Here is a 27,705-nt window from a genome sequence, read left to right as displayed (position 1 = left end):
CAAAGATAGTTGAAGTGAGTTGTCTTTCTCCTTCTTTCTTTCATTGTTTCTTTCTCTTTTGCTCTTCCCTAAATCACAGCATTTTGGCAGAGGTTTTTCAGGTACTTCACTGTGTGGAACTTTAACAGTGGTTGGTAGTGGAGACTTTTAAAGAAGCAAAGCTAAAAGCTTTAATTTTCATTCAGGGCTCCAAAGAGAGTGAGCAAAGGATTTAAAGGGGGCTCTGAATAGATGGATTTCTAGGTTGGGCTATCAGGTACCATGTACTATCTCTGTACATGTACAGCAGCGCAAAGGCCTTACAAGCATTTGGACTGTATGTTGCTTATATTGCAGGACAATAGTCAACCATCTGTGAATCAGACATCTGAGGCTTCTGGCAGAAATTTAGGGATGGAAGGAGGACTCTTACCTTTTTCTGCACTGGGTGGCCTGCAAATTCCTGAACTTGGAAACCACTGAGAGACAGAGAAGGTCAATATTTTGTCTGCTCAACAAAGTTTTTATTCACCTTGCACATCCTCATTTTACCCCTTATAAATAAACCTTTGTATGGACCACTTGGAGAATGAGGAATTTCACATAGGCATTATGTCAGGTCTTCTGAATCAGGCCTCTGTTACAAGAGAAGGTAATGAGGTATGAATAATACAGCAGTATGACACGAGTTGCAGCTTTTTGTGTTGCTAGTGTCTCCTTTGGGCATACCATACAGTGAGGCTGCCCTGCAGATCATAATTGATCTCTCTCTCCCCCCCTCTTATTTTTTTTTTTAACAATAACTCCCCCTTGAAAATGCCTGCCTGAACAGGAAACTTTACTAAACAGAAGTCCAGGAGGACAGTAAGAGAAAATCAGGGGCAAGCTTTTGCATTAAGAGGCATCCTTATAGAAGTGGGGGAGGGGTGTGTGTGTGTGTGTGTGTGTGGTTTTTTCTTTTGTAAAATTCCCAGATTTAGTTTTTCAAGTGAAAAATAAAGCTAGAAGTTGCTGAGATGCATGGCAAGAGACAGAAGGGAAGGGAAAGTAAAAAGAGCACTGTGGAGATATAAGTATAATAAGAACTTGGCTGTACATTTTAAGGCCAAAGCCTGCACTTTTTACTTCAATAAAAATTCTTGAATTCAGCTTAATTAAGTTTGTGTAGGTAGTAAACAACTGTATAGATCTTTTTTACTTCTGCAGTGCTTTGCAGAACATCTCAGATTACTTTCTGATAGTTTGGTTATTCAGCTTCACAATATTGCTAAAAACATGACCTGGCCTTATGTAAAGTTCTGTTTCAGATATTGAGTTAGGATACTCCACAATTAAGTTTCTTTAGATTATTAAAACAAGGAAAGTGTATACCTTTTAGTCTTACCTTTATCTCTTCCTTCCAACAGTTTCCTAATTTACTTTAATGATTCTCTAGTATGCAAAATTTAGACTGTGCCTTAGTTTTTTTATTCAGCAGGCTTCCTGCTTTTTTCTTAAATTCAAATGGATCCTGATCCACTAACACCAGTGCGGTTCAAGCATTCTTGTAATAATTTTTGAATTCTCATAATTTTAACATTAACACCTAATGTTGTTTTCTGATGTTCTGGGTCATGTTCCCACTATTCTTGTCAACAGTTCAGGTAGGACTGGTATTTCCATCCAAGTCCATCTGCGGCCTCTGTTGTTTTCAACCATGCTGTACACCTGGATCCAAGGAAACCTCTGCACTTGGGTAATCAGTGCGTGTGAGCTGGGTTTGTGTGTGAGCCATACAGACATGCCTCTAAGTCCTGGAGTTCTTTCAAAGTAATGGTTTTAATGAGGAAAGGTCTCTTTGGCTCTTTCTGCCAGAAACTTCTCTCTTCAGCAGCTTTTTGTATGTGGGGATCTTAACTCACTTTATTCTACATTATTTGCATGTTATAGGCCTGAATTTTCTTCTTCTGTAAGCCTTTTTTGTCAATATGAACACACTATTAAGTTAGCAGATCTCCCCAGTTGGAAGTACTCATCTCATGAGGCTCTGATTTATGTCTGGCGCAGAAAGGCTCAGAATTTGGCCTGGCAGAAAGGAATTAATAGAGCCACCCTTCCTTTTATCTTCTCCCATTCTGCAGAGGGCGCTATTCTGTCTGAGGAATCAATGCTGTTCATTGCCATGGATGCTGTTCAAAGGCCCTAAGCAGTGTATTTTTGATGACATGTCTACTTAATTTAGGCCTTGGATTTACTGATACAGCACCTTTTCTTTATATCTCTTGCTTCAGGCTTCCCTTTCTGCACACAACATAATTAGGTCTTAAATTCCCTGATACATTTGTTTCATAGAAGAATAACTTGTACTGACATTGTGTCACTCTGATATTGATTTGCATCATCAATGCCACAAATGATGTCATTGTTCTGACATCTCAGTGTCATTTTTAAGACTTTCCAGATCTATTTAGAGAACTGTTTTTCCTTCAAAGCAAATTAAAACTCTTAGGAATGTTTCTCACCATTTCTCATTTCCCTTTCTTATATGGTCTACATTATTTTTCGGGGGGGAGAATAAAGATCTGGTAAGAATATACACAACAGAAACCCACATAAAAATGTTCTGGAAAGCTCATGTCAGATGTGATTTTCCCTCCTTTCTTCAATTTTATCACAAGCCTTGATTCATCAGTACATTAGCCAGAGTGTTCCAAATTAGAGGTTTCAGATTTACACTATTATAAAATTCAAGATGTTCAGCTGACTGAAGTATGCTAAAGTACTAAGGTAAAGTACTGTTACCACAAGGAGTCAAGAGTCAGAAGACTCAGAGATGCTTTGCCTTATTAGTTTCTTTCATTGCATTGTCTTCGTCCCCTGCTACTCCCCTATGCCATTAACATAAAAATTTAACCATGAGTAATTTCTATAGACCAAAGCAATGGCTAGTTGTGAATGTAGGAACACGTTTCATAATCACATCTGCCCTGTTTTCCAGCAAAGCCATTTTACTCTTTTACTACTATGAGTGTGGAATAATGAAGAATGCAGAATCGTAGCATTTTCAACTTCTGTTATAGATATAAACACTAAAGAAAAGGTGGCATGTCCTCAGACATGATTATTCACTAAAAAGAAAAAAGTTATCTCTGGGTAAAAGCCATTAATCCAGACTAGTGTTCTTCAGCTGATGAGTCACGGCTCCTTAGAGAGGATACGATAGCTACCAGAGGCACTGTGAAGCCCTGAAAGTTTTATTGCAAGTCTAAAGCAAAGAATATTTCATTCTCCTTTTCTACTCACACTATTAGCTTTCACAGGCAAGTGTTTTCTGTCAACTTGATTTAGTGATATAAAATTTCAAACTTTGTCTGTGATATAAGTTCACCTTTATTTTTATAAAAAAGAGTGAAGTTACTGACAACCAGAATATGGGATGTGAAGGTTTAGTCTCTCTATATGCTAGAGGGACTTTAGTAACTGTGTATGTTTCATCCCAAGACCTAAGAGACAAATAGGGTCATGATTGTTCCTAAGTCATTACCTGGAGAAAATTAAACAATGTCAATATCTACAGGACCAGCCAGTAGGTGCTCTGTGTGGTGGCTCCTAAGTGTCCTTCCTACTGTCCTGAAGCATCCTGTTTTGGTCTTATTTCTCCAAGTATCATAGCTCCAACAAGAAGTAGTGAGAATCACCTTCTCCAAGTTATCTTGTGTACTAATAGAGTCAACTAAGATTCAGGGTGGATGCTCAGACCCACTGTTTGCCTAGTTTATACTATGGGCTTAAATAAAGTTTTCTACCCAAAATACTTCGTGGTGAGATGCCAGCATACTAACTCCAACACTTAACAGTTCTGTGAGCCTGTTTTTTCCTTAAAAACTTTTTATATGAGCTGAATTTTCAAATCATTTGAAAGTGATTGAAAATATCTTCTTCTCAATAATTTCAATATTTATAGACAGGAATTAATAACACCAAAATGAAAGAAAAATAACTGCACTATAGCTGCTAAGTGTAAAAGGGACAAACATTAAACCACTTGCTTCTAAAACTGTTTTGTAAGATGTAACATTTTGAATGTTAAGTTTGGCAGATAATCTGAAATCTAACCCAAACTGTTGCAACAATCTTGTCCATTGACTGAAATGGTTTGTCATGCTCAAAGAACTCCATTTGTTTCAAAGCACTGAATGCATAACAGTGTGTCCAGAAAGAAAGACAAGTTACTCTTTCTTCTTTTGAATGAGAGAGCAGGAGGCAGGACTTAGGATGGTCATAAACATGTTGTTACTTTCCCCTCATTCAGAAATCAAAGACTTCTGAAACAGATGGGAAAGAATAAATCGTATTGCAACTAATAAACAGCTTATTTAAATGCAGCTGGTTCTTCTAGATTTAAACGGCTCAAAACCTCCTTAAATGCCCTTATGTAAGATAATGTCACATTGTGTTAGCTGGAGGCTCTGGGAAATGAATACCAAAATCCTGACTGTGGGAGTTAACAACTGTGGAAGTGATTTTCCTACTTCTCGTGTGTAGTTTTGTGGCTATATTCATGTGTGAGATGAAATGAGGATGAACTAGAGCAGCCAAGGGTAATCCTGAAAAAGGGAAAATCTGGTTATATGTTTGCTAGTAGTTCTTTGTAAATTTTTATCATTTAGTATGATGTCACATTTCATGAAACAGAGCAATGCAGTAGGTTATCCAAACTACTGAAGAAGGCTAGCTGAGTGACAGTTGGTTAGGCTAACTATAAATTTTGCAAGTCTGACTATCTCATCCAAAACATGGAGGATGACAGAAAGGTTTGGAGGGGGCAGCCTGCCTGCACCAAACACTTCAGCTGAATTTTGGAAGGAAACAATAAGATAGGAGGTATAAGTTTAATTACTGAAAATGTTCAGAGTAAAGACAAACAAGAGAAAATACTTCATATAAAACATTTTACATAAAAAATGCAAAGTTTGACTGCTCATTTCTAGGTTCCCAGGTACCTAAACAGTTACTTAAAGAGGGAGAAACCATCTAGTCCCACATTTCATCACTTATCGTTTAGTAGTTTAGATGGTTAAACAATTCATTGTTATATCTCTTCTTCCATTGCCAACAATTCTTGAAAAAAAATTTGTGCTTTTTATAAATGAAATATGAAATTTTAACTTACTTTTGACTCCTGAGTTAATGTTGGATACTGGATAAAGAGATCAAGATGGAAACCATCTTATTCCAGTGTAACCTTATATTCTTCAGCTAGAAGAAGACTCTATTTATTAAAAGAATGTTACCATATTATAAAGATGTGTTATTGTTGTTATTATTACTATTATTATTACAAGCTGTTGCTCAGTAAAGTGCCAGACTGAGAGTTTTAGCAACCAAAGATGTTTTCATGCTTAAGATAGCCAAAGACAGATATTCAGATGCACAAGGCTTCTGACATGTGAACAAGGGGTCACTGGCAGTCACATTCCTGCAAAGTGCTGGGACATCGTAACTGATAGCAGCCAGAAGAATTCCAGTTTCTGAAAGCAGGGAAATAGGGACAGGCTGTCATTATAGTCTTCAAATGTTTACACTATTAGATAACTTTAATGGCTGAAGCAGCTCACTTTCTTACAGGATTTGGAGGTGCATATTTATACCTGAAACCAGTAATTACAGATTGTTCTTGGTGTAAACACAGATCTTCCTCTCATTCCCCCATAAGCTGAGTTGCTGTAGAAAGACAAGTGAAACTAAAATTTCAAGAAACATATTTGTATTTGAATTTGATTATCACCTAAATATTAGCTGCCTAGAAATGATACAGTTATGCTGCACACATGGAAGGTTTGTGGAAAAAAAGGTATTTTCAAAAGTCAATTTTTATATGTCTGCAGCAGTTTAGCAAAGTGAGTATTGTGGCAAAAGAAAGATAGGAATGTTTAAAAGGGATCGAAATACCATTAGCTACTAAAGAAAAAAGAATAAATAAATTCTGCTGATTTATTACTACTAGCAGCTGAGTTTCTCCTGTGTAATGGAGTACAAAGCAGCTGCAACTGCTGGTAACTACTGTTTATCCTAGCCAGGGAACAGCTAGCAACCTCTAATTGCAGGCATTGCTTAGCTCCCATGTGATGGGTGAAAAATGAACTAAATTGTTCCCAATAATTACACCTGCTTCTCTCTTCCTTACTTGTGAGAAGAAGAGTTGCTGCCATCAATCAGAGATAGATGCCTTCCCCTTCTTTGGGAACAGCAATAGTACAAAGGCAATGAAACTCCGAAAAGGTCAGGCTTCCAGGGAGCTTGAGAAAAACTGACTTGCAACCAACAAGCTCCTTAAGTGGGCAACTTGGATCACATGCGTTTCAGAGCCTGCTCGCAATTGCCCTTTGGAGAGCATTTTCACCTTCAAAGGGACTACTCTGGGAGATTTGTTTTCCTGGGTTGAAGAAAGTTTTTTTTAAATATCACCAACTCATACAGTGGGTTAACTGTTGTGACTGCCTGATTAATGTTTGTTTATTTTTGTTTGTTTGTTTATTATTTTTTTTAAATGTCTTGATGAAAGAACAGGTTTATTCTGAAGACAGGAGTTTGATTCTTTCCCGGGCAGAAGCAGCTTGGAAGTCACAACACAGGTACAAACAGCTCAGCTGACTGAAAACAAGGAAGTCTCGGAGCTCTGTTTCTTCAGCTGCCTTGTGCTTTTGGTGATGAGTTGATGCAGACATTGAACTACTATGAGGATCTCTTTCACACTAATGATGGAGTTAGCAGCCTTGGCTGGTGGTTCATTAGTCAAATACTCCATACTCTGTTACTAATCCTCTGTGTGTGCTGTGTTGCACCTTACATGTAAAGAGCTGTAGTAGTATTTTGTGTTTGTTTCATAAACGAGTGGCCATTGCAGTGTGCTGAATCAATAGCGATACTGTGATCTGTGTTGGAAAGCATGTAAACCCAGAGATTCAATAGGAGTTGGGCTCCCAAAGGTATAGAGAATGGGCAGTAAGATCTTCAAAATTCTCTTTGCAGGTTAGATGCATCCTTTAAAAGTACAAGAGAAACAGCTAGGTATGTTAGGAAATAGTTTGGGGGGGGGGGTGGGGTGTTGCTTTGCTGGGCACCAACTCTTCAGGAAATCTCACTGTAACGGCCAGAAGTAGTATCACAGTCAAAATATTAAGAACAAAGCTTTCTCTTTTTTTTTTTTTTTTTGCTTGCTGTTGGTGGGGCAAGGAGAATTTTGGAAGAGAAGAGAAACATTTATTTAGGGCATCTGGAAGCTAAAAAAGTTTTTTTCTACATGAGCAAACAGTGCTTAAATCTGCAAATTCTTCATGGCAGAATTTATATTCTAAAAAGCTAAATATATAATTTAAATAGCAAGATCTCATTTTGAACTTTTAAACAAACACAGCTGGGAAAATCCACCTTTTTATTGAGGTATAAATGCTGTCTGTGTTCCTAAAAAGAATGTTTACTAACAGTAGCAAATTCTGATATCAAAATTTTGTAAGTCAACCCCATATTTTTCAAATACAGAATTTACTTATTGAAGAAAAAAATATTGTTTCTTTTATATCTCTTTGAAGGATTAAGCATTTGGGTTTCTTTTTTTTTTTTTTTATGTCTTAAGAAGTTTTTCAGAAAAAAAAATTAAGTTGAAGCTGATGAAGACCTGAATCAATATAATGTGAATTTTTACATAGCTTCTAAAACTGAGGGCTCAGAGAATTGGGGTAGAAGAAATGAGGATGGCTCTGTGAGAGAGAGATTGAGGTGGTTAACAGCATTTGTGTAAGAAGTTACTGATGACTTCATGTTAAAGTTTTTCAGTTGCTTTAAACCTTACACCTGCTTTCAATGCTGTTGCTTGTGAAGGACTGTGACTTTGTGGTGTCTGATAAGAGTAAGATGAAAGTCTCTTTTTCAGTGCATTTTTTCTTCCTCTTAGACAAATTTCATCAGGTGAGCATGGGTAATTTTTTTTCCCACAAAAACTAATTTGTCCTCTGCATACTGCTGGACACTTGTTTGGTTTTCACTTTCGTTCAACCAGAAAAGGGGCCATTTGAGAGTTAGTGTGGGATATAAGACTCTGGGGTTGAAAAAACTTGGGCGTGTCTGAGCTAGACACTTTTACTCTCCTCGTGATCAAGAGAGAGAAGCAGGTACTCAAATGAGAATAAGTTTGAACTAGGTCAAACAACTTGTCTTCTGGATCTGCTTATTACTCTTTTTTGATTTTCTGTGAAAGAATAGGAGACCAGATTGGACTTCAGGTGGCTAAAATTTAAAATAAGTGAATCCAACCCTTAGGAAGGATGGGATCTGGTTATTTTTAGCTTGATTGAAAAGCATATGTATGAATCTATATTTTCCACCTACGATGGATGACACAAGACCTCAGTTTGCAGAGAAGACCATGGCAAAGATATTAATTAGTTGGCTGAGGCTCAAATCAGATTAACGGAGATTGGGATGACAGGTTGGAAAAGTAGCCAGAGGAGACAGAGGAAGTAATCTTAGCTCCTCTGTAGGAAGAAATATATCTACCATTAGTTAACAGTACCCACAGCTAAAATGTGATTATAAGCTCTCAGCTGCTATTTAACAATTATGTCATAGCAGAAACCCAGATAGCCTTGAATTATTGGTGTTTGGCTAAGGAGCTGTGATCTTCTTTGTGGATACAATGGCAGTGGCATCCAGGTCCCATTCACTTAAACATTAAATTATTTCTAAACACTTGACATTTATCAAGAGAAGCTAATGCGGATTCTGGCAGTTTTCTTATGGGGAGAACAACTTGCTGGAATATGTTTCCTTCTGTACAGGCTTCCTGTGAATCTCAGAATGAATACAAATAATAGTTGAGGAATAGCTCAGGTCTTGTTCTTTGTCATTGTTGCTGTAGTTGGTATATCTTTGCACCATTGACTGAGACTATCAAACAGGAATCTGGTGCCTCTGGTCTGACATTGCCAAAATTTGGTGACTTCACCGTAGTGAAAAAAAAATCTTTTTGGTACTCTTGAGACTCAAAAGGTGGTAAAGGAGACAGGGAATTTTTAGGCACAAGTCAACTTCCTGGGTAATTGAGTTTGGCACTATCTAGATTTAATTATTTTTCATTCATAATTAGTCATGTTAAGGTGATAAAGTCTATAAATTAGTGTATCTGTTGATCTAAATACATGTAAATTTCCTGTTAAATGAAACTTTAAATACTAATTCAACCAACATAATGGTTGTTCTAACTGTAAATGAAGTACTTAGGTGTGGTCCCAACTGTGAATAGGAGCCATTCTCAGATGAAAAGTGAAAAATTCCATCTACCCTCAACTGCTGCTATCAGATTCCTGGCAAAAAATTCTCCATATATGCAGAAGATACAAGCTTCTCCAGCACAGTTTTACATAGCATTCAATAGTATGTTATGTAAATCCACAAAAGTTAAGAGATGGCGATCAGCATTTCCTTACGAATAGTAGCTGCATTACAGGTAGGGTGAAACTGGGAAGCTTGACATAGAAATCCTCAGGGCTGAGAGGCAGGAATTCTGCCAGCAAAACACTAATGCATAATAGTAACTGTTGGCATTGAACGGTTGCTTTGAAAAAAGGGTAGCAGCTGTGAAGAGAGTGGAAAACACAGCCTTACTACTTTGGCATTCTCTTTTGCTCCCAGGAAAGGAAAGCAGTTCAGATACGGCAGCTTACCAGTTCCCTCCTCCCTTCTGCTCTCCTATCCTTTTTTGTAATACTTTTGAGGCTAAAAAGTGAAAGGAAGGTGAAGATGGAAAGAGATTCTGCATAGTGATGTTTGGGACATTGTGCTTTACCTCATCACTGGAAATACAATGGAACTCAGGAACAGTGTGGGGTTTCATTAGCTCTGGGAATGCCAGTACTGGACTGTGGGAGGCTTTGTTGTTAGGTTGTTTTCAAAAGATATTTCTTTAGGTCCACAGATACTAAGCACCCTCAAATTTAAGCAGCTGTCAGAGTGGAAAGTTTGGCAACATAATTTCAATTGTATATGAAGAATTGCCTCTGGTTAACAGCAGTAAAATGTTAATTTAGTCTTTGATAGAACATATTAGCATGATAACTCACAAAACAGTTTTGGTATGCTAATTCTGAAATAAAAAATGTATTCTGATTAATGCCTGAATCAAAATGAAAACTGCCGGATGCCTGAAATGACAGAGCTGATCAAAGCTGCCAAAATTGTGTGGGAAATATATTAACAGCAGTGGAGGCTATTTTTTTAATTCCTATCAGAAGCAGTGTGAAATTTAATTATAAGTGGAACCCATTTAAACACATAAGTCTGCAGGATTAAACCTGGGTATTGTGTCCTTGCTTTAGTTCACATATCACTCAGTTTTGCTGGCATAGATTTTGTAGGTAATATTTCTAATGAGTTGTCACAAGTGTTAAGCTCCTCTGAACTAGAGTTAAGGATTTTCTTAAGAACTAGACATAACTCCAGGAAATATTTCGTTATAGTGTGGTTTGATAAATTAAGTTACCGGACCAAAACATTAGTGCCCCTTTTCAGTACGAAAGGTACAAAAATGTGTTGACTGGAGCTTGCAGAATACCCCAATGCAGCAATGTGACAGACATCCCATTCTGGCATGTGCTCTGTTTTGTTTACAGTGCTTTTTTCTTCTTCTTACTCTATATTAAGTACCAAAAGCATGCCTGATGGTTTACAGAATGAACATGGAAAACCAATCTCTGCCTTGAAAAACCTGTTGTCTGACAGCAGCAATTAGAATAAGAGCACAGCAGAAAGACTGGCGTGTAAATTAAACCACTATACAAAGATAAAATACTTTACATTCTTAATATTAGAGACAAATGTGAGGAGGTTTTTTCAGATATTTCTAAGACTGTAGACTGCTCAAGATTAAGCCTAGGGTGTACAGTATAGTATACTGGCATGTAGACAGGTATGCACAGACATGGAAATCCTAAGGCCTGGTGCAGAGAAAAAGCTGCTTTAAGGCAGCACTTGAGAAAACGCTTGTTTCAGCAATGTCTGTAGGTCTTGGCTAAGTGATTATGATTTTGCATGTGTTCTCCTGAATGGACTCTTGAGGTATTGCTTTAGGTAGCATAATGATGATTGTACTATCCAAAAACCCTAACACTCCCATTCAGGCTTTCAAAAAGCTATGTCAAGCTGCATCCTTACCATGTTACGATCATTTCTTGTAATTTGCTTGGGAGTGTGCTTGATAAATCTTATTAACAATGTGCTAGCACATTTGCATACAATTAATTCTATGCTGTAAAATTACAGTATAGAATACAAAAGTATAACAGTATAATGTACAGTAATATAATTACATAGCAGCTTATTCAATTCCCAAGTCAATGTAATGTCTGGCATTGATTTAAGTGGTGAATTGGGAAGCAAATGAGAATATTTTTGTATTCTCATGGTGCTGTGCTCTCAGGAGGGAGGATGGTTTCAATTAATCTACCAGCTCAGACCAGCAATTAAAACACACACATCTCTCTTCCCTTGCTCTAAAGAAGAGGATCTCTCTGGCAGAATGGGCATTTAGGAAGTCCATAAAAATGAAGCTGATCAATGCTGTGCAGCTTGGAAAAACCTCCTGTGCTGGGAGTAGGCACTCCATAGGAAGATATATTCAGATGTCCTTAGATGGAAATTGGGGCTGAGTGTGCCTACACAATGGTCCTGTGAGTGACTGATTACTGATATTAAGTAGCATAGTTGCTTCAGCAGGAAACCTCCATCTTCTTTAAATTTGTAGTTATGCGCAAAACTGAAGTGTTTCAGAAAGGCGTGAGGGTTTATTTTGTTTTGTTTTCAGGTTTTTTTCTCCCTTGAAGGAGTTTGACAATTTCAATCAGCTAAAAAAATCTCACTTATGTATAGTGTAACCTTTCTCAGAGATGAAATAGGAGGAGAACATAATAATAAATGGAGAGATTAAGTAGAAAGCGAGAAACTATTCCTTTTGAAGAACAAAATTACCAATGTAGACAAATAATTGTATCTTTAAGTACCTTTAGTCATATATTAAAAAAAAGCCACTTCATTTTTCTTTTAAAGATAGGACTTTCTTTTTTATTATTATTTAAAAGTATCCCAAAATGCTAAACTAATATTTTAATTCTTCCTGGCATGATTTTAGTGCTCAAAAACCTCTTCAAACAGTTACTAGCACTCTTTGTTTGTTTTGTTGGGTTTTTTTTTCCTCTTTTCTTCTTCCATTCTTTTTTTTTTTCCTGTTATTTGCAGTAATGACATTGACAACTGTTATTCAAAAAAACCTCCTTGCCAGTTGTCTCAGTGTCCTGGGTTCAGCAGGAGCAGTCATTTTTTCCCTTTCTTAGCAGCTGGTGCAGCACTATGTTTTGGCTTTCGGCCTGGGAACAGAGCTGATAACACTGATGTTTTAGTCTGACCAAGGACTTCGTGAGCCTCATGCTCTGCCAGGGAGGTGGGGAAGCTGGGAGGAAGCAGAGACAGGACACCTGACCCAAACTGACCAAAGAGGTGTTCCATACCACAGCACGTCATGCACAGGATGTAACTGAGAGTTACCTGAAAGGGTTAGCAGACTGCGGGGTTGGACGAGGTATCGGCCGGTGCTTGGTCAGGCTGGGGGGGGGGGGGAGGAGTTATCTGTTGGCTGGTGGTGAGGTGTTGTATTCTCTTCCCTTGTTATTTCCTTTATCATTATTATTATTGGTGGTAGCAGTAGTGATTTGTGTTATACCTTAGTTACTAAACTGTTCTTATCTCAACCCAGGGGAGTTGCATTCTTTTCGGTTCTCCTCTTTGTCCCTCTGGGAGTAAGTGGAGGGCAAGAAGGGGGAGAGTGAGTGAATGAGCTGCCTGCCTGGTTTTAAACCACGACACTCAGATCTAATATGAGAAAATTATCTTTAGATGTAGGATGTATTAAAATGCATTGCAATCTGATGAGAATATCTGTTGCTCACAAGGATAGTTTCTACGTGGGGAGACCCCTACAGGTGAACCGGTGGATCCACATAGCAGAGTGGCAGGACGGTACAGGATTTTGGACTTGTATGGGAAAAATCCAAACAAAACAACAAACCACCACCCTTACTGATAATTTTCTGGAGGTGGCCTGTCTACCTTTTTCATGATAGTCATGTAATCCTACTGCTCTCTTCAAATCCCCCAGAATGATAAAATTGAAGCAGTCTTCAGTTTTTAAAGTTGCCTAGTTACGATCTTAAAAAGAAATCAGTAAATGGATTGCCTCCAAAGATGCCTTCTGTCATTATTTATCTGCTTGCTTTGCAATTGTTATATCTCCCTAAGACTACAAAACCAGTGATGCAAAAAAGGCTTAACTAGGCTTCTATGGAGCTGCGTCAATGTGAGATGGAAGATAGGCTGAGAAAGTTGGGGCTGCTCAGCCTGGAGAAGAACAGGCTGCATGGAGACCTCATAGCAGCCTTCCAGTATCTGAAGAGGGCCTTATAGGGATGCTGGGGATGGGGAGGGACTGTTCATTAGGGACTGTAGTGATAGGACAAGGGGTAACGGGTTAAAACTTAAACAGGGGAAGTTTGGATTGGATATAAGGAGGAAATTCTTTCCTGTTAGGGTGGTGAGGCACTGGAATGGGTTGCCCAGGGAGGCTGTGAATGCTCCATCCCTGGTAGTGTTTAAGACCAGGTTGGACGAAGCCTTGGGTGACATGGTTTAGTGTGAGGTGTCCCTGCCCATGTCAGGGGGGTTGGAACTAGATGATCTTAAGGTCCTTTCCAACCCTAACTATTCTATGATTAAATAGTGACATGAGCCTGCCCCCAGACTAGGAATAATTATATCAGCTCTTTGCAGCATCAGACAGGGCACAAATGCTGAAGTGGCTAAACTTTATTGATGTTTTCCTGGACATTTGTAAGTAATGGCTTGTTTTCATTGCTGATCTGTCCTTAATGGACCATGGCAGTGCAAAAATATTTTTTTTTTTTCCTCTGTGCCCGCTCCATAAAAACCTCACTGGAAAGAGGAACTGTTTAACAAGATCCCTTGTGGGATGAGTTGCCTTCATAGTATTTGAGTGTGCAAAATTTATTTAAGACATGTTGCAGACCCTCTCTTTTCTGCCTAAAAGCAGTTGGCAGATTAAAGGAGCAATGTTTCCAGCTGCAGATGTATTTAATTGCAAGCAGACACTGTTATTCCATTATCTGTTTTGTTAAGAAGTGAAAAGGGGGGAAGACAAGGAAAAGTATTGTGGATTCTAGTGCGTGTAAGTAAACAAGGGACAATGGCAGACTAAGGTGAAATATAATGGGTTTAAGTTCATTCTTTGTGGGGGACCCAGCTTTGATGCAATATCACCGGGGCAAAATCTACTAAAGTGAGCAAGTAACCAAAGTTTCTTGCAACACCTACCTTTAGATTCATGTGGCTCAGTCCACTGACTTACAGCTTGAGTTATATCCTGATCTCCCAGTATTAGGGTTACAGCATTTCACTTCATGGTGCCAGTCCCTATGTCCAACACTTCTGTATGAAAAAAAAAAAAAAATCACGCTTCTGACAGCAAGGAAGAGTTAAGTGGTTAATACTGGGGGCAAGATATTGGACTCTTTCTCTGAAGTAGTAGCTTATTTGAGATTAATTATAGATTAAATAAATTTGCCCCGCAGTTCTGACTGTTGACATGGGACTTTTATAACGTGATTGTGTGAAGTATGTAGATGAATTAATGGAATGATCTTATCAGCCTTCTCAATACATTATTTCAGTCCAGCATCACCATTTTTTATTTTTGTTTTTAATTTTCCCAGAAAATGGAGGACCCATGGTACAGAGAAGTACTGCCTTTTGGGAGTGTTAAGGGATAGGACAAGGGAAATGTGTTTTGGTGAATCAGCGTAGAAATGTTCTTAATATTTTTCCTTTGAATGTAACTTTCCTATGTTGTTGGCAGCGAAGAGAGGGATTGTAGCCCTTCTTGTTTTATTTAAAAAAACTGAGGTATTTAAACAAATATGTCTGATTACTTTATTCAGCGTGGTTTATTTTTGCATAGCTTCTCTGATAAGCTATTCTTACCTCAGAGACCACTAGAAAGCACAGGAATCATTCAGTGACCTATCTCTAGGTATTCAAATGTGCTGTTCTATTTCTCAAAACTTCTTTTTCTGAACTGGAATTGGACAAGGGTGATCTTTTCACAAGCCATAAAGAAACAGTTCATGCTATTGAGTTTGAAGATCCCAGATGATGCTTATTACAGATTTGACACTAGTAATTTTCTGGTGAAGTGAGCATATTTTAATAACTTACCTTGACATTTTAGGACGCAGGATGCAGAAGGATAGAGTCACCAAAAAGCCCTGTTTCTTTTGCCCAGAACTAGCACTTCATTTTCATTTGTGTGAAATGTGGGGAGGGTTTTGTTAATGATTGTCTGTTTTTCTTTTTTTTTTTTTTTAGAGACAGTTAAAGCACAGAGTGGAGGTAAGCGTAGAATTTGCTCTCATGCAAACTCCCTAGGAGGGAAAAATATGTCAAGATATGTGAAGAACAATTTTAATTTGAAATTAACCCTTAGTCAGGTGAAGGGCAACTTTTTTTTTTACTTTTCTAGTAAAACTGCTGATGCCCATCATACAAAAAGATTGAAGTAGTACTGGAAAATAAATCATAGAATCATAGAATAGTTAGGGTTGGAAAGGACCTTAAGATCATCTAGTTCCAACCTGCCTGCCATGGTCAGGGACACCTCACACTAAACCATCTCACCCAAGGTTCTGTCCAACCTGGCCTTGAACACCGCCAGGGATGAAGCATTCTCAGCCTCCCTGGGCAACCCATTCCAGTGCCTCACCACCCTAACAGGAAAGAATTTCTTCCTTGTATCCAATCTAAACTTCCCCTGTTTAAGTTTTAACCCCTTACCCTTGTCCTGTCACTGCAGTCCCTAATGAAGAGTCCCTCTCCAGCACCCCTACAGGCCCCCTTCAGATATTGGAAGGCTGCTATGAGGTCTCCATGCAGCCTGTTCTTCTCCAGGCTGAACAGCCCCAGCTTTCTCAGCCTATCTTCATACAGGAGGTGCTCCAGTCCCCTGATCCTCCTCGTGGCCCTCCTCTGGACTTGTTCCAACAGTTCCATGTCCTTTTTGTGTTGAGGACACCAGAAGTGCACACAATACTCCAAGTGAGGTCTCACAAGAGCAGAGTAAAGGGTCAGGATCACTTCCTTTGACCTGCTGGTCACACTCCTTTTGATGCAGCCCAGGATACGGTTGGCTTTCTGGGCTGCAAGCGCACACTACCTGCTCATGTTCATTTTCTCATTAACCAACAAACATCAATAAATTAGATGTACTGGATTATACTGTAGTCTTGGCCTTGTTCCAACTTTAGTTAGAATCATTTTAGGACCAGAGGTCACCCGCTATACATTTTTGAATGGGGAAATGCTTGAATTTTGTATCAAAGGCATACAAAGTAGTAACAGCCTTTGAAGAGATCATTTAGTGCATGTGCACACTGTGAGAGAGAATTACATCTACTCACGTGGCTCTTGTCAGATGTTGACAAGATTGTTTGTGAATCTCTGGTGTGAAGCCATTCTGAAGAAACTATTCTGATGTTTAAAGATTTTTATACTTGGACAGTTTCTTCTTATGTCTATCCTGATTTTTAGTTTAGATCCACATGCTATTTCCTAACAATATGCATGTAGGCAACAGTACATCCCTGTCCTATTTAAAATAACCTTTTGCATATTATCTCTTTCCCAGTCATCTTCTCTGGGCTTTTTTTTTTTTTTTTAATAACTTTCCTGCATAGATCACAGTTTCTAAGACTCTTATTCTTACAATTTACAGTTTTCCTCAATTTTTCTGGATATGATCTTTCATTAGAGGCGCTAGCAGTGTTGAGTGAAAAGGTGTAATTCCTTTCCTTTTGTTGTATACACAAAACTCTAAGTAATACTTCTTAAAATGACAGTTGTCTTATTTTCAGCAGCACACAGTTTTGTGTGTGCATTCCACTGCAAGGGTCAGATTTTTTTCTGCAGTGCAGCTTTCAAGATGTTGCCTAACATAAAGTTTTAAATAAGTTTTTTTCCTTTTTAAATGTAGTCCTTTAGTTCTGTAATTATGGAATTTTGTTGTAGGTATAGTTTCTTAAGTTTATCAAAATAATTTGAATTCTTATCCAGATTCCAAAATCTTTGCTTTGTAATTTAGTGTCATGCCCAGTATTAAGATATGTAGTTTTCTGTTCCATTGTTTATAGCAGCGTCATACGTAATAACTGGATAATAAATATAGAGTAAGTGAGACCACTGTGTTAGCTAAAATACTGTCTCTATTTTGAGACTAAATTTGATAATTTTTTTTTTAATCACGTATTTCCAGTAATTTTTCCAGTCTGCTTATAGGATTGCTACATCAAACTAGATCAAAAGCATTACTAAAGTCAAAATAGACTGCATCTACCTTTTTTCTGTGTGTTCTAGGAAATGCATACGATTAAGAGGAAACAAAATTGTTTTGATTAAAACCTGGGTTTGACTAACAAATGTTGGCTCTTCCTTATTACTTGATTATCCCTGAGGTTCTTACAAACTGATTAATAATGTCACACCTAATATTTTTCCAGGCATCAATATTACATGTTCTGTTGGACCTATACCTACTTTAACCTTTCTTCTCTCTTCCCCCTCCTTCCCCTGCTAATGGATACTGTTGTTTCCCTTTTTTCTGTCCTCTGATTCCTCACAAGTCATCCAAGAAAACTGTCTGAACTAGTTGCCTTAAATGATTCTCAACAGGGAATGATAATTTTAAAGATCTATTTTATATTAATATTGTTAGCCTGTTTTTTCCCTAATGTGTTCTGTTTTCTTCCTTTCTTGTTGTTAATATTAACCGTTAAGTGGCTGACCCCAATTAACCTCTTTACATAGAATAAAAAAGCAAACTGAAGCAAGAACATTTTGCGTTTCTGTCACCTGCAATAGCTTGCCTTTTTCCTTTAAATAACCAGCCCTTCTTTCTTCCATCATGTTATTACACCTAATGCATTTCAGAGCATTTCCTGATTGCCTTTTATATTTTCTTCCAGCTGTATATCATTTTGTGCCATAGGCTTCTGTGTTTATCCCTCCATCATGTGTTATTCTTCTAAACTGGTTTTTGGCAATACGTCCTTGTTTTCACCATGTAAAACTTCTTTCCCCATCCTTCCCACCTCCAGATCACTAAAGAGCTCCTGCTGGAGTTACTGTCTTACTATATGGAACAGTTCTTCTCTGTAATGAGGTAGGTTGTCAGATTTTGCTTCATCTCTATAACCAGCTGCTCTCCTGCACTATGGAAAAGGTACAGAATCTATTATTAAAATAGGAAAGATTGCATGAACTATAAGTCAGTAACTCCCCAAACAGCATCAGAAAATTATTTAATATGAACATTCATACTTGTATATAAAGTCTAGCAGGATATGATACACTAGACACATAACAGTATAGCTTTTATAAAATAAAGTAGTACCTTTACCATGAATAAAAACAAATGGAAGTAGCCCTGTTCATAGCTCAAGCCTTACAATGTATATACTCCAACATAAAGAGATAAGAACTTGATAAAAGATGAGAAAGGTACACATTAAAAATAGGCTCTGAATGTCATCTTTCACAAAGATTGTGAGACAGAGCACTGAGTCATGTGGTCCTGTGGGGCAATTTTATTTGCATTTTCCCCATGAGAATCTTTGAAATCTCAGCTGGTTGTGTCTGAACAAGCAGATCAAAGGATCTTCACTGGTGAGCCAAAGCCTCTTTTATTTGAAGTTCATATGGAAGTATTGCAACCCAAGAGCAAACTGGTTTGAAAAAGAAGCAATAGAGACTTTTTCAATACAAATTGCATGATTCAAATAAAGCATATAACCAAAATAAGAAGTCTCTTAGGTCTTGATGGAGAGAAAAACAGGTTTTAAGTGAACAAAACCCAAATCTTGGCTACCAGTTAAAGGAAGGTAAAGCAGATTTTGCTTCCAGATCAGAAAAGGTACACTAAATCATATGCGTTCTCATTTGTAAACGCCAATATTAGACTTGATCAGAAAAATTGTCTTTTAATGCCCAATGCTAGAGGGTGTCAAGGGAAAATGTGTAGAAAGATTAGATGACTGATGTTTGTTTAGTGCAAAATAAAGAATCACATGAATTTGGCCTATTTAACTCTGTTCACACCCCATGTGCATCAGTTCTCAGTTTTGAGTTCATTAAGTAACTTCTAACTCATGTTGTTAATACAGATGACTTCCCATAATGCCATAGGCCCTTTATGGCACAGCACAATGTCTTATATGGGAGCAGCATTGTTGATACCAATAGTCCTGAAGCAAAAAATACCAAAATATGCCTATATTTGTAAGATGGACCATTTCCTCCTAAACAAGGATGCAGTCATTGAAGTGGCTAAAGGACTGAAGACATAATCAAGCATTGGCAGTTTTATTTGATTGCTTTCATTTCTTGGCTTATCAGTTGCCAATCAAGATTCAGAAAAAAGCCCATGGATTACATAAAATCCAGTCTTATTTTTTAAATACCCTTTTTTTAAAAAAAAGGGTATTTTTTTTTTTTTTTTACCTTTTTTTTTTAAAAAAAAAAGGTAAAAATCTCAGGCCATATAACAGTCTAAAAATGTTGCAGTCTGACCGTAATGCAAATGGCTGGTGAAAGATTTGGAGCTGTCTTCTCATGCTGATGTTTCTAAGCACAACTGGACGCCATACCATGTAGGACCACCAGAGGTTTTGTTTTCATTTTGATGCTTTTGCTGGTTACTCAGAACTCCTATGAACTCTCATCTGTTTCAGGGTCCCAAGTGCATCACTTCACCCTCTGTAGCTGGCCAATGACTGCCTTCATCACTTGATTCTCATTTTGTACTGCAGCAACCCACTTGCCCCAAGTGTCTCATTTCCTGGCTTAGTAGGCAGCCACTGCAATTACTGGTTCTGTAGTGCTGTGGTTCTGCCAAAGCAGAAGAAGCAAGACTTTTTTGGTTAAAGGCTAGTTTTGAAATTAAACTGTGCTTAACAGGAAATGTCACAAAGAATTGGTTTATTTTCTTAGAAAAAAGTCTTAAATGAAAGGGCTTGAAATATATGTACTTTTGATTTTAAAAGAATAAAAATATTCTATTTTTATTCAGGCAACTCAAATGCTTGAATTTCTCATTTTTGGAAGCTGTATTGTTCTCACTGAATTGTTTTAGGGGATATTTCTGTGAAGTTGCAGCTATCTAAAAAATTTACTTCTACTCCTGGATGCATTCAAAATTGACAAGTCTCAAAGGTAATATTTTAAATCACAGGGGTTATGTTTTCGTACAGAAGAAAATATGACTCATTTGGCTTCCAAACCCTCAAACCACTTTTTACAGTGCAGGGGAAATGGATGCAAAGAAGCAAAGAGAGAAGTTGGAAGAAGTTGTGCTCCATTGCTACAGTTCAATAAGTCAAAGAAAGGATTTCATGTTTTTTTTTTTTTTTATTATTATTATTTTAGATAAATTCATAATGTTTTGCCAGCCTGAAGCTAAAAATAACTTGGAAGGTTCCACAACCAAAGAAATCCAGCCTAACATTTTCTGAGCAGCAGGAGTAGTTACCATTACAATCAATTTTATTACACTGTGATAAATTTCTTATACTTCTCATTGCTCACACAATGATTTCTGTTTGAAGCAGAGGCTGGTGCTTGATGATGTGGGAGGAGTGCTGTGCTCTTATTTTTCTCTCTATTGCTTCCTTTTCATGAGTCCTGTACTCTTGAGAAAGCAACTTACACCATACCCTGAGGCTTGACTTATGCTGAAATGTGTGTCTAAAATAATGTCCTGAAGGGGGTTATTTTTTGTTCTCAGAAATCCTAGAAAATGTTCAGCTTCACTGTAAGGTGATACAAAAGACAGCTCTTCATTGCAGAGGAAGCGAATGTCTGGTCGGGCCTTTAAAAGTCTGGGTAGGGTTTCTCCACTCTTGCTTCCTGGAGCTGCTTCACCCTTTAGCTTCCCCTTAGATGGGAGGATGATATCGTATAAATTGATGATATGATATTTGCCATAAGAAAGACATTCTATATAAGGAAACTGTGCCATTTTAGTTAGGCTTTTCTTAAGTGACAAAATGCACACCAATGAAATCTGCTGCAGTGTACTCTTATGTCAGAGTCATAGGAGGTTTTTGGTTTATTTGCAGATGATTTGGTTTAAAAGCACACCTTTCAAATCATGTATTTCAGTTGTGTAGCCCAGGTTTCAGCTAGAATAGTTCAATTTCCCAAGGAGTTGGATATATGACATAAAGGAGCCTGTGTTTCTGTTGTTTATTCAGGTGGGAGCAAATTGTGCAGAGACTACCTATTTTGAGAACCTGTAAATCTTTCACCAGGTATAAATATATTTTATTTGTATAAAATGCCAGCCAGGAACATGCTACTGTTCTTGTTCTTCTAGGAGTCTAGTTAATACCAACCTTTATTCACTATTTTCTCACTCAGAAAAAAGTTGAGAAACTGCTGTTGAACACCGCAGAAAAGGAGCAAGTCACTGGGGTGCTGAAATTTCAATACAAGTTGGTTCAGAGGTGGGGAGCAAAGATCATGGCTCACCAACAGGATCAAAATAGCTCTTGCAGCAGCACAATTGCCAGTGTCCCAGGAGTTGAAGCAGGGCACACCATGGAGGCAGGTGTTACTAGGTGGAAAGAACTGGTGGTGGTTTCAAGAACTGCACCAGCATTAACTGGATTACGTTTTTGCCTGCAGCAGACTTGCTCCACAGAAAGATCTTCCTCAGCCCTAACACCATTCACTGTGTTGAATACCATGCCAATCTCTAAATTCAATCACTCAGATTAAAATTTCGGATCTTCTGCCTAATGTTTCTGGTGGCATGATGATATATGTGTATTTTTATTTTAACAGCTCTAGTTATAAAATTGTTCTTTTGGGGTTTGGGGTTTCTTAGTAAAGCATGGCTTTCTTAGTAAAGCAGGGATAGAATGAGAGTAGTGGAGTGGGTGATGCTTGAATGTTCTTCCCAAACACTGAGTGAAGAAAATTAAACTTTTGAAATAGCTAAAGAAGTACTCAAAGAGAAATTAAAACTTAGGAAACTTCCCTGGTATATCCAGATGCTGTAAAAAGTGTACCAGAGGGAGGAAGTGCTTGCACAGCAGTTTCTGTCTCTTGAGGTTTCTTTCTGTTATCAGGGGCAGAAGTTTTCCGTTGTCTGTGTAATTCCCAACTCACACTAAGCACTCAGTGAAAAACGAATAAAAGGAGGGACACACTGTATTTTTGAATGATGTCATTCCCACTAAGGTGAGTGTCATCTATACTGAAGTAATACACTTACAAAGCAAAAGGCAGCTTTGTTACACCACAGAAAAGCCTAGACAGAGTGTTTGGAAAGTACAGCACTAGCCACTCATTTCATCATGCTCCAAAACAAAAAAAATATAAAAATAAAGTCATTTTAGAGCTCATTTTGTATAGATGCTGCTTGGGAGTTAGACCATGCAGAATACAGATGTTGGACTCTTCTTGCTGGCTCCCTCAGCAAGATCGGCTGTTTAATAAGGTGGACGCTTACCCATCGCAACATATACCAGGATCTGTAGTGTTTAAACACATTGATTGTGGGTTTTCTAGCAAAATAATCTGGTTTAAGATTAACTCTGTTTGCAAATAAACTTTGGCAGGATATCTGTTGTACCTGAATTTTTTGTCTTCATTCAGCACATTTGGTACTATTGCATTTATTTTTAGCCAGCTTAGACAAACAAGAACCAACTTCAGGACCCAGAAGAAACTTGAACAAACAGTCCCTACTCATACTATGAGGAGAAGAGGACAAACTGACTTTCTTGAAACAAGACCTCTTTTTATATTATAAAAAATATTAAAAAATATACAAAGTTATGAAATGTATTTTTATAACCATAACAACAGGCACAATTTAAAGCTGTTTCTTGAATTGGCCTCATATGCATTTCTCTCCTGCATTTCCTTGGTGTGTAAAGTGAGCTTGAGTTAAGAGAAGTGATGCTGCTTCTGCCACAGCTCTACTGGGGAAATGTCCACTACAACACAAGGTAGCTGCAGAGTCAGCCTGGGCAGGCAAACAAAGTAAAACTGTATTTTACAGCAGCAGTCAGCATCCCTTCCTCTTCCCACCTACTTCTCTTAGGAACAAACTGGTCAGAAATTACTAGAAATGTTGTAAGTGTTGCAATTTCAACAGCAATCTACTGCATCATTATTTATTGTTTTAATTTTGCAAAAAACAAGCCTATCCAAAAGTTCATGAAATCATGTGCAATAAAACACAAGTCAAAACCAGCAACATAATATAAAAGCCTTCTGAAAGTAGTGAAAAAAGGTCTTTCCCACCATCCAACACAGCCCACTCATCCTGGTTTCCCAGAAAGAGACTTGTAGAAAAGGTATCCTTTGTAGTATGACCTAAAGGTCAACTACTATGAGCTTTGTGAAAGGATGAGGAAAGCAAGTTCCAGAGTTCAAGACCCTTCGGTAGACCACTCTCTCTCAGCCTCTCTCAATTATATCAGGGCTCTGTTAATACGTCAGGCAATGTCCACTGCCATGCTATTCACCTGAAGGTGGAAAAAAAAAACATCAGACTTCCAGGAAGCTTGGATTAAGTGCTTTGAGGTACAACAAAAATACACTCTTTTCCCTATGGTTAATATTGGTTTAGCACCCTGCTATTGTTTGTTATGAAAAATGATGTTAATTAATTAAATATTATTAATACAAAACCTTATTTTGTGCTTGGAAAATGTCTGAAGATCCCAAAATAGAGATTATTCTTCATATTATGGTAACATCTAGAAGCCTAAGATGTACTGTGAAAGGCACTGTACAAATAAACACAAGACTCTCACTTGGAGGAATATATTGTAAATGCAAGATGTAAGCAGGAGATGGGTAATGCAGCAAAGTGCAGTACAAGCACAGACAAGATCCTGGTGGTCAATATGGAAAAAAGTGACTGTGGTGACTCACTTGTTGAACTGTAATTGGATTTTGTGGAGCACTATGTCAGAGAAGACTTCCCAGGATTGATTTGGAAGAAGCCATTGAACTATAGACAGTCTCTGAGGGGTTACATTAAGCATCTGCTGTGTTGCATGTATATGCTAGCATCTCTCACTAGCTTTGCTTTCCAAGTATTTTAGTAGGATTGTCATTATGTTTTCAGCAGTGACTAGTAGATTATAAGGAAATTATTTATTTGCCTGAAGATGGTAGTCCATCATAGAATTGATCAACATGAGATATACATATGTCTTGGAGACACTGGGTTATCAGATTTTCCTTTTGAATATTACCTAACATGCCTGAAGAATCAAGACATCAAGAACTATTTTGATTTCAAAAGAAACAGTAAACCCATGGAGAACATTAGTGCTGGCATTTGTTTAAATTTCACAGGGTTGATAACATTCCCCTACTCTCAGATGGAGAATACTATCAAACCTGGCAGTTACTTAAGACATGGGGTCAGGTTTGACTGCTAGGATTGGATTTCGTTTAAGTACCGAGCCTATTGTAGAGGGAGTTTACTAGTGTCAGTGAATATCTTTTTCTATTTTTATAAAACAGCTGTGAGAGCTTCCTTGGAAGTGGGTGACATTTGGCTGGTGAGCTAGTTGTGAAAAAGTTACAAATTTTGTAATATTTATCACATGCCAATATTTTGCTCCGGCAGCACATCTGTAGAGCATTATTCTTCTTGTTATCAATGGCAGTGGACAGCTTTCTAATGCCTTACCTGAAAAATTTCCAAAACTATCTGGTTGGCTGGAAATATTCAGTGATATGCAGAACTCACATGTGCCAGCAGATCATAGAATCATAGAACAGTTAGGGTTGGAAAGGACCTTAAGATCATTGAGTTCCAACCCCCCTGCCATGGGCAGGGACACCTCACACTAAACCATGCCACCCAAGGCCTCGTCCAACCTGGTCTTGAACACTGCCAGGGATGGAGCATTCACAGCCTCCCTGGGCAACCTATTCCAGTGCCTCACCACCAAATGACCCATCTGTAGTGACAGGCACATGTTAGTTTGAGATGATAACATGTTATAATGGTAACAGCAGCCCAAATTTTGGCAGGAAAATCAGAGCCATATCATGAACAGTTCTGCATGTCATGCATGACTGGTTTGTCATGTATCACCTGTGAATTCCTCCTCACTTTGCTTGTTACAGTCATAGAATCATAGAATTCAACCATTGAGAGGTTGAGAGGGACCTTAAGGATCATCTGGTCCAACCTGTATTGGCAAAAAGCACAATCTAGACAAGATGGCCCAGTACCCTGTCCAGCTGAACCTTAAAAGTATCCAACATTGGATAATCCACCACTTCCCTGGGGAGATTATTTTAATGGGTGATTGATCTCATTGTGAATCTATGCATTTCCGAATCACTTGCTTCATTTGACCCAGGGAGTGAAGTAAGATTGATGGGCCTATAACTTCCTGCAGTCACAAGTCTTCAGCAATCAGCTGATTCCTGGTAGCCATTAGCAGAGGTATCTTTCTAGCCCTCAGACTTAGTCTATCTCTCTCTAGCAGCACTTTTTTCCATCTGTTTATTTTTAAACATTTCTGCTCTGTGTAAAGTGGGATGAAACTTTCAGATGTAGAGACAAGACTTAATGCAATTAGCATGAATTTGACAAATGAAAGATTATCAATAAAGCAATTTACATTTTTACTACAAGTAACTGAAGATTCCTGACTGAACAAGTGTTTCTGGTATCAAACCTGGTGAGGGCTGGAGAAGACCAATACAACAGTGCATACTGAATTTTGGGCAAAAAGAAGTGGTGCTCACTGTGAAGGCAGCTGAAAATGTGGTAATCCTCAGTGATGTTCTGTTGTTAGTGGAAAGTTAAAGTTTTCATCTGCCATTGGCTTTCCTGTAAATACGAAAAAAAGTAAAAAAAGTCAGCAGACATTTGACAACAAAATCTCTGTAGCTGGTTGTTGTTTTTCTCTGCTTTTTCATAGCCTTCATTGTCCCTCCAGCATTATACCAGGCAGAGGCAGCAAATCAGTGAGGAGAGCAGCAGTCTGTGGGGAGGAGTACCCCACAGACCTTTGGTGAATGCATCAGCCTTCTTTATCCTCATGCTTTTCTGTACTCACTACAGATGTGAGTTAATGAGACTGGCAAAATTGTATCAGACTCTGTAGTTGTAATAGTGCTGGGTTTGGTTTCTTGTCCTGGGCCTTCTTCAGTCTCATGTGCTACAAAGCAGATTTAACTGTCCAACTTTCACTTTCTTTCAAGCATTAGTTTATATGTCATGGTTTGTGTACATTTAGGACACAGAGGCAGTTCCTTCAAAGACTGTAAAAAAAGGCTTTTACTGTCAGGGACCAGGGATTAGAAATAACATTTTTCCTTTGAAGACAGTAGGTCTGATTCCTTCTTCCTCCTGTTTAGCAAAATCAACACAGGATATTACTGTGATGGCACTGGGGAAGCAGGCTCAGGAAATGACCTCTCATGGTGCTTTTTGTTCTCTCAGACTTGAGAAGCAAAGGACCAGGAAGAGAAATTAGTGGCCTGGCTCTTTTGTAAATAGGCTAGCACAGCATATCACCACCAACCTATTACTGAAGTGACTAAGAGAAAAAATTTAATCAAATTTGGGCAAAAGAGGCACACATAATTTTTCAGTTATTGCCTCACAACCCAATGTCTGAGTACATAAAATATTCACAAACTATTTGAAACTAGCCCTTTTTGTATTCCTTCAGTGGTGGTTTAAGTATTCATCCTCATCTCAACCTCATTCAGAGCACATTTCTGCAGCGATTTGTACAGAATCTCAACTGCCTAATGCTGGTAACTTCCTAACATTGCTTTAAGTACTGTTCAAATCCTGAATGCAATGGGAACGATGTTTTGTTTTCACTGGCTGATAACTTACATATCAAAATATGCTCTTATAGCATCCAAGTGAAACCATTTTTCAGTGACTACACAAACCAAAGTGGTAAATTATCCTAAATGGATATATTTTTTTTTTTCATGAAGTATCTATTTCATAATTCTAATTCTTTACTATTGCTCTTACAACCTACAAAGCTTTTCTCAGTAAAAGGTAACGTGTCTGCAAGTCACTATTCTGTAACCATTTAAGTGGTAATTCACATAGTTTTACAAATAATTTTTGAAATTTCATTTTGTTTTCTATTTAGCAAATGTCTGACAGAAACCATTCCCTAGTACTCAGAGATCTAAGCAAGTAGTCTTCTCAAACACAACCATTCAGTATTTAAAACATATTTTTCTGTTGTTTAATCAAAACAGTTTTGTTTTGGACGTGTTCAGAAATGTGGAGCATTGTGCAAGTTTGACAGTCCCAGGAAAAACACTTGGGTTGCTCATTGACAAAAATGCAACAGTTTTCAGCACCTTAGTGAAATGTAAACCCTGGTGGTGAGGGCAGTGAGGAAACACATTGACTCCTCATTCCCCACAGAAAGGGGACACAGAGACATAACAAGATCCCCTGTGCCAGGCCCTTTGAGGTTTTCTTGCTTGGCGAGACTTCAAACTGTGGCTTAATATTTATCATGAAACAAGTAAATAAATACCTTGGCACAAAGCCTA

General features: G+C 38.0%; 1 long non-coding RNA gene across 1 annotated transcript; it reads right to left on the bottom strand.

The window, feature by feature from the left end:
* Positions 1-5,104: 5,104 nt before the first annotated feature.
* On the bottom strand, positions 5,105-26,107 carry LOC134170813 (uncharacterized). Its single transcript, XR_009967383.1, has 4 exons — positions 25,915-26,107; positions 14,392-14,505; positions 5,610-5,682; positions 5,105-5,489 (listed from the first exon to the last, which is right to left on the bottom strand). It is a non-coding gene; the product is annotated as an uncharacterized LOC134170813 (long non-coding RNA).
* Between the last annotated feature and the right edge of the window lie 1,598 nt (positions 26,108-27,705).

Source organism: Pezoporus occidentalis, unplaced genomic scaffold, assembly GCF_034315485.1.
Source record: "Pezoporus occidentalis ecotype Australia unplaced genomic scaffold, CSIRO_AGI_Poc_V1 ctg39, whole genome shotgun sequence".
NCBI lineage: Eukaryota > Metazoa > Chordata > Aves > Psittaciformes > Psittacidae > Pezoporus > Pezoporus occidentalis.
The sequence above is the reverse complement of the archived record's forward strand: the minus strand, read 5'-3'. Positions and strand labels throughout refer to the sequence as shown.